Below are 6,814 nucleotides of genomic sequence, written 5' to 3'. Positions count from 1 at the left end.
GGAAGGATTTTTCGTGGCCTACGAACATCGCCGCATCAACATCGCCCTTTCAAGTGTCTGTGTCTCCAGCGCACCAAAATTGAAGTAGCAGAAGATGTTTGCATGAAAGTTGCCGGTCAGGCGTCTGCGTGCACCACGCGTCACCTAGAAAAATCCCCAGTCTCCAGAGATTCAAGAATGAACTCCTTTTTCTCTCTTGAGGAATTTCAAGCGGCTTTGACGGCATGCAAATGATCTTCATCACCTGGTCCTGATGGGACCACATACATGGCTCTTTGCAACCTCGGGGAAGCAGCTCGACGGGCCCTTCTATCGGTGTAAAACGACTCGTAGAGCAGCGGACTTGTCCCTCATTTGTGGAAATCCAGCCGCGTCGTCTCTGTGCTTAAAGTAGGTAAATCTCCTCTGGACTTGACCTCTTATTGCCTCATAGTGCTTGCCAGCTGCTTCGAGAAAGTGATGGAGAGGATGATTTTAACTCGCCTAGTGTAGTACGTCGAGCACCACGAGGTATACCATGATGCTATGTCGGTCTTTCGGCGTGGGTGGTCCACAATTGATAACGTTATTTACTTGGTCTCGTCTGTGCAGCATCAAAAAAAAAACGTTTATCTGCGGCATTGGCTTGGACGTGAAAGGCGCATGCGATAATGTATTACATGAAGCCATTCTTGATGTGATGGATAGTGTTGGATTAGTGGGTCGGATTTACCAATAGATCGACAGCGTTTTCAAAGGCAGGACTTTCTTCGTACAGATGGAGAATGGCACAACAACGCATCATTGCATCCGTCGTGGTGTGCCTCAAGGTGGTGTTCTTAGCCTCACACTTTTCAATCTAGCGCTTCTCGGCCTGGTTGACGCCCTTCTAGAATTCGTCCATCTATCAATATATGCAGATGACATCTGCATCTGGGCGTCAGGCGTAACACGCCTTCATTTGCGTGCCCGGCTTCAGAGAGCGGCTACACTAGCGACAAAGTACCTGGAAGAACGGGGACTTGAGTTGCCATCAGAGTCTTGCTCGCTTATAGCATTCACGCATAAGGTGATGGGTCCATATGGTATTGAAATCAACAGACACACGATCAACTACGTGAAAACCCACCGATTCTTCGAAGTCATAGTTGATTGTGACCTCTCCTTGAGCCCTCACATCGCCCACATGAAAACGAAACTAAACCTGACCACCCACGTGCTGAGGGTTTTGCTGGAAAAACGTGAGGGGAATCGGTATGACCAATGCTTCAACTCTACACCGTTCTGTTCTTCGGTTATATGCGCGACAGCTTACCCGTGCTTTGCGGGATCCGTAAAACAAACTTGCGCGTTCTTTTTTCGATCCAAGCCCAAGCACTGCGAATATGCCTTGGTCTCCCGAGATGTACGTCCACAGCAGCGACAATTATCATTGCGCGTGATTATCCATAGAACACATCCACCTAGACGCTTGGAGAATTCACCAAAGGCATTTTTGCTAGGCTTTCATCACGCCACCTCGCCTCACTTCGAACTTCGAGGTCCCACTCAGCGTGCAGCGCAACTTTAGCGCAGCATTCCGCAGCGCTTCCATTGCACTTCATGCATTTAGCACGGCTTCCGTAACCATCGTGGTGCCTACACCCACGCAAAGTCCTTCTTACCATTGCTGGCATCCAAAATAAGAAAAAAAAGTCGTCGCACCAAGCCCCAAAACAGGCCATATTACTCTTCCTGCAAGAGAAGCATGACGGACGCCTTTACCTTTACATGGATGGCTCTGTGTCTTGAGTAAGCTAAGCCGGGGCGGTGGTTATTCCCGCGAGGCACATCACAAATAAATTCATGACATCGCATTTGACGTCGTCGACAGCTGCAGAACTCGCCGCCATACGTGCAGCTCTAGAGTTCATAGTTGAACAACCTTAGGGAACTTGGTCTATCTTCTCGGACTCGAAGGCAGCTCTTCAATGTCTTAAGTCATCATTTCGCCTTGGACCTAACAAACAGTTAGTAGCTAAAATAAGGCTTATTCGTCCGCAAGCAATCGAGAAATAGCACAGCGTAGTGTAACAGTAGATACCAGGTTGTTGCGGTATATATGGAAATGACCGCGCAGATGAGGTCGCTAGGTCTGCACATGACAGTACCCAATACACAGCCATTCCGTGCTCAAGAACCGACGCAGCTACAAGACTTCGTGTACGTGATCTCAGACTGGTACAGTAGAACTCTACAGAATTCACAAACGCGCGCCTGATTAATCTGGATCCCGATCTGCAGCTTTGTCTTCCTTCAGGGATCTCTCGTGCTGAGGAGACTCTTCTGTGCCACCTGTGGCTTGGAGTGGCCTTCACGAACGTATACTCGTAGTTCATTTGAATGCCCAGCTCTTCTACGTGCACTTACTGCAGCTGCGAAGAAACCATCGCGCACTTTCTATGTGCGTGCACCTATTTCAACGCGCCAAGACAAGAACTAACTGCAGCTCTAGATAGACTGGAATTATCGGCCTTTGTCAAAACAAAGGATTCTGGGTCATTGGACAAGCCCATCCTCTGCCCAGAAGGCTTTGAAAGCTTTGCTACGCTTTTTGCGGACAACTGGCCTCAGAGATAGACTTTCGTGTCTTATACGCTTTGATGTTGCCTTTCCTCTAAGCTATTTTTTTTTGTAATTTTTCTCCCTCTCTTTGCGACATCTTTTATCATATTTTATTCCCCTCAGCCCTTTCCTCGGCACAGGGTAGCCAGCCGGTCTAAAAACTGGCTAGCTTCCCTGTCCTTCCACTTAAAATTTCTTTCTCCTCCTTACAAAATTGGATGTTTACGAAATCGGTCGAAGGTTGTCTAAAGTAATTCCCTTGTTCTGACCTTTAAGCAGGGGTATCACTTTAGCTGCCTTACACATAGAAGGAATCCATGAGTGTTTTATAGAATAAGTTACGGTATTCAATAACATATTCGGAACAACATTCAAGAAGATTTTCAGCATCTACGTATTGATACTACCAGGGCGTGGTGCTGCAGCTGGTGAACGTGCTACAACTGACGAGAGGAATAACAATGATACATCGTCAACATTTACGAGAGTGCCTTGCCTCACAAAGGGGAATGAATGCAGGTAGAAAATCTAGCCTCCAAACCCTTGGCGATTGCACTTAGTCAATCTTCTGTTTCTTGAGTAGTGTGCTCTATTGATTCTGCATTTAAGGGACGTGGAAATAATTTGATAGATCTAACATACCGAAAAAATGCGCTTTTATTGTTTGATTTTGAAAGGAACTTAACATGGCGAAGGTTATATTCATCTTTTGCTTTCGTGACAGTACGCTTGAAACTCGATGTAATAAACTTGTAGTTGTTCCAGATGCTAGGAGACTGATTATGCATGAGTTGCTTCCACGCTGCTTTCCGGCGTTTGCGGTCCCTCGAGCAGTCGTCATTCCACCAAATATTACCTGTTGGGTCTTTTCTTCCTTGTGTCTTGAACTACGACCTCTTACTAGCAGAGTCAGAAATATTGCAAACATTACCTGCGCCGCATGGATTTTCAGCCAAGGTGTAAACATTGCCCGCAAATTCACTTTAAACCTACGGTGGTCAATAAACGAACAAAAGAAACGCTGATCATTACACTGTGACCCGTGGATCTCAAATATCACGGGAATGTGGTCGCTAATCGAACCAGTGTCAACAGTCTCCCAGGACAACATCGAAAGTCCTGGACCCGCAAACATAAGATCTAGTATCGAACGGGACTGGCCCCGTAAAAATAAAAATGATCCGTTGTTATGACAGGTGAATTGTTCAATGCTACCCTGTCTCATAGACAGACGCTTTTTCATTTTTATACGTTCTAAATTCTCTAGATATATCATGAGAGTTGAAATCTCCAGCTATCACAACCTTTTTTCCACAGTCTAGATGAGCTGAATGTAGTGACCGAGTATTTAGCGCACCCAAAGAAAAATATGCATTAACCAGAGTAAATTTGAGACCTCCTGGAAGAGTTAGTTCTACTGCTAATATTTCACTTTCTGTAGACATTAGCTGAAAGGATAGCCTTGCTTTATGGCAGAATTTATTATACAGAAGAGTGAGTAAATCACCTCCTCTTGATGAACGATCTAACCGAAATGGTCGGTAATAACGCAGACTAAAGAATTTATCTGGAGATAACCAAGTTTCTTGTAATATGATAACATCTACATGAATCTAAGAAATCTGAGTTCATGTATTAAGAAATCGGAAGGTTCACCATCTTCCTTTTCTTCACGCTCAAGCAGAGCTGCGCTATATATCACCTTACAATTTCATCTTCCTCCATATAGTTCTGTCTTCTTTTAGCATCATGTATGCATGGTTTTTGCTAGATTGTATGAGTGTAGTTACACGTAAAAATTATATCAAAATCTTATGGTGATTTGTCACCTATACGATTAAAGCAAAACTGCAATTTGGCCTAGCTGTAACATATTTATATTGAACTTATTGTATTGAGCAGTGTATGAATTTCGATCCGAAGGGAAAGTTCCTTCAAAAAGTAAACCAGATGCGACTGAGGGCATCAAAGAATTCATTTTTATTTCGGCTTCATTGCAACACGGGTCTTGTGAAGCCTTGGCTTGAAGAAAAAGAACTGTTGTTACCCTGGACACTACATAGCACAGTATGCAGCAAACTAAAAACAATAGAGTACACATTTTTGGAGTGCTGGGATGTAGTATTTTTACAGGACAATCTTGAAAGGCTCCAACTAAAAGCTTACCATTTAACACTTTACTGCACGATTTTTTTTGCCATGAAGTTATTTATGGTGTTGAGGAGAATTATAACAATAACTCTACTAACAAAAAAATTAACGTAATGGACTTTTACAATTTTTAGTTGCAGAAAAAGGGTACGTTGCATTTTTGCAACAGTGCGCGCACATAGAAAAAAATCGAGAAGAAACAGACCTTTTTCATTTCAACTGTAATGTTTATTTACAAGACAGTCAGCGAGGAGGAACAAATGCTACAATAGATAGCTATCTCACTTGATTCCTAGGAAAGGTTTGTTTTATACCAACCTTTACTGATTACTGCTATACCACTAGAAGTAATCGGTAAGTAATCCACAATGGTGCACTCATTTTGTTGTGTGGTACAAAAAAAGCAATTGCTCTTGTTTGTCGAACAGAGGTGCACTTCACACTTTACGCAGTAGCTCATGCAGATTCCCGTGTAGCCTGGAAACTTGCAGCGCTGCCACTTCTGGCTCCAAAGGACCCAGTGACCAACCTGAGGAAAGAAATGACAATTATGAGACCTAAGACAAAGCTCCATAGATGAGAAATAATACCTGATATAGCCGGACATCTTTAGTTGGAGCTGAAGCTGTTGGTTCCCTTTTTCTCTTCTCCTGAGAGGCTTGTTCTATTGACTCATTGCTAGGCCTTCCTCGCTTCTTCACCACAGTCTTCCCAGCCTTGCAGAGTGATGCAGCCAGGTCCATCTTGAAGTCGGAAGAAAGGAAGAAGCCTTTCTGCGTACTCATCTTGTTTGCTCAAAGCATGCCTCTTGTAGAGCAACCAAGCATTTACAGCTGTCAAGTCAAGGATGTGCAGAAAAACACGAAAATAATATCGCTTCGATCTCAGGTAGGGACGGTAAATGGAGATGAGGGAGTCTAAAAGGTCTACACCGCACAGGGGGCAGCACAAGACGGCGCGTTTTTCAAACTGGTGTTGCAGAAATGCAACAGCATGCATAGAAGGGACCGAATGAAAGTAGCTTTCGTTTTTATGGCTGTTTATTGGTATGTTGCGTAAATGCAACAAGGTGCAGTAAAAGGTTAACCCTTTACTATGTATTCACTATGTATTCACTTCCTACACATACAGCCAATTTCTCCTGGACACGGTTATGCTGATATGCATGCACAGTATAGAATAAGCAAGAATGGCGGTAGAATATGCTGACTCATAGGTTATTACTGCTGGAGGGTATTTAATTGAATATGCAATATGTAGCTTCCTCGCGAAAGGCCCACTGACGATGGACTCATCGGCTCCAGTGTCGCCGAGGGCAGTGGCGTGTGTAGTGGCGTGCGGCTGCGAATAGTTTACGTCGAGGTCGCTGTTTCGTCGTCGAGCATTGCAGTCAGGTTGTGGCGTCGGATCACCGCTACGACGATTTGTACCGCTGTTTCGACATCGCGTCATGAGGTTTTCTTCTGGCCACGAAGTTTCGATGCAGGGCCTACACTGAGGTGATGGCGGGTTCTTGAAGTTTCGTCGCGGCGTCGTCGTCGGCGGCGGACGATCTTCGGCAGTTCGTCGTAGAGAAACCGCACCTAAATCGGTTGCTGTCCTTAGTTTTTCGAGTATGGGCTCGGGGAGCGGCCCCGACAATGTGCACTGTCGTCGTTGTAGTGACTTGTAGCGGCCTGGCAACGAGGAACGGTAAGGTCGTCGGCGTGTCCACTGCTCTCCTGTGAGGTAGTCGGCGATACCTTGAGGTCATTCACCATGCTGTGAACACGGTGCCTTCACATCGAAACCGCATAGCCCCGTTTGTCGCTACTGGCAGCGACAGTAGGTGTGGCCAGCTTCCTTGCAGTGGTAGCATTGTGGGCGAGGGTCAGTAGCCCGCGAAACTTCGGTCTTCCTTGTTTTCCTAGGCACGGATTGCTGGCCAGCTGGTGGGCGGTATGACGACGGTGGGAGCGGCGAAGTTGTCTCGCGGCTAAACTGCAGTGATGCGGCATCTTGGCGTGTGAGTGGAGGAGGGACCCGATGACGGGCTGCTGAAGCATAGCTCATCGCTTGCACCTGCGGCTGCGGAAGCTGA

At 45.6% G+C, this 6,814-nt stretch overlaps 1 pseudogene; it reads right to left on the bottom strand.

Moving 5' to 3' along the window:
* Window positions 1–4,868: 4,868 nt before the first annotated feature.
* On the bottom strand, window positions 4,869–5,733 carry LOC142768283 (uncharacterized; annotated as a pseudogene).
* Window positions 5,734–6,814: the final 1,081 nt, after the last annotated feature.

This window comes from Rhipicephalus microplus, chromosome 8, assembly GCF_043290135.1.
Source record: "Rhipicephalus microplus isolate Deutch F79 chromosome 8, USDA_Rmic, whole genome shotgun sequence".
NCBI classification, from domain to species: domain Eukaryota; kingdom Metazoa; phylum Arthropoda; class Arachnida; order Ixodida; family Ixodidae; genus Rhipicephalus; species Rhipicephalus microplus.
This window is presented reverse-complemented; position numbering and strand designations above follow the sequence as displayed.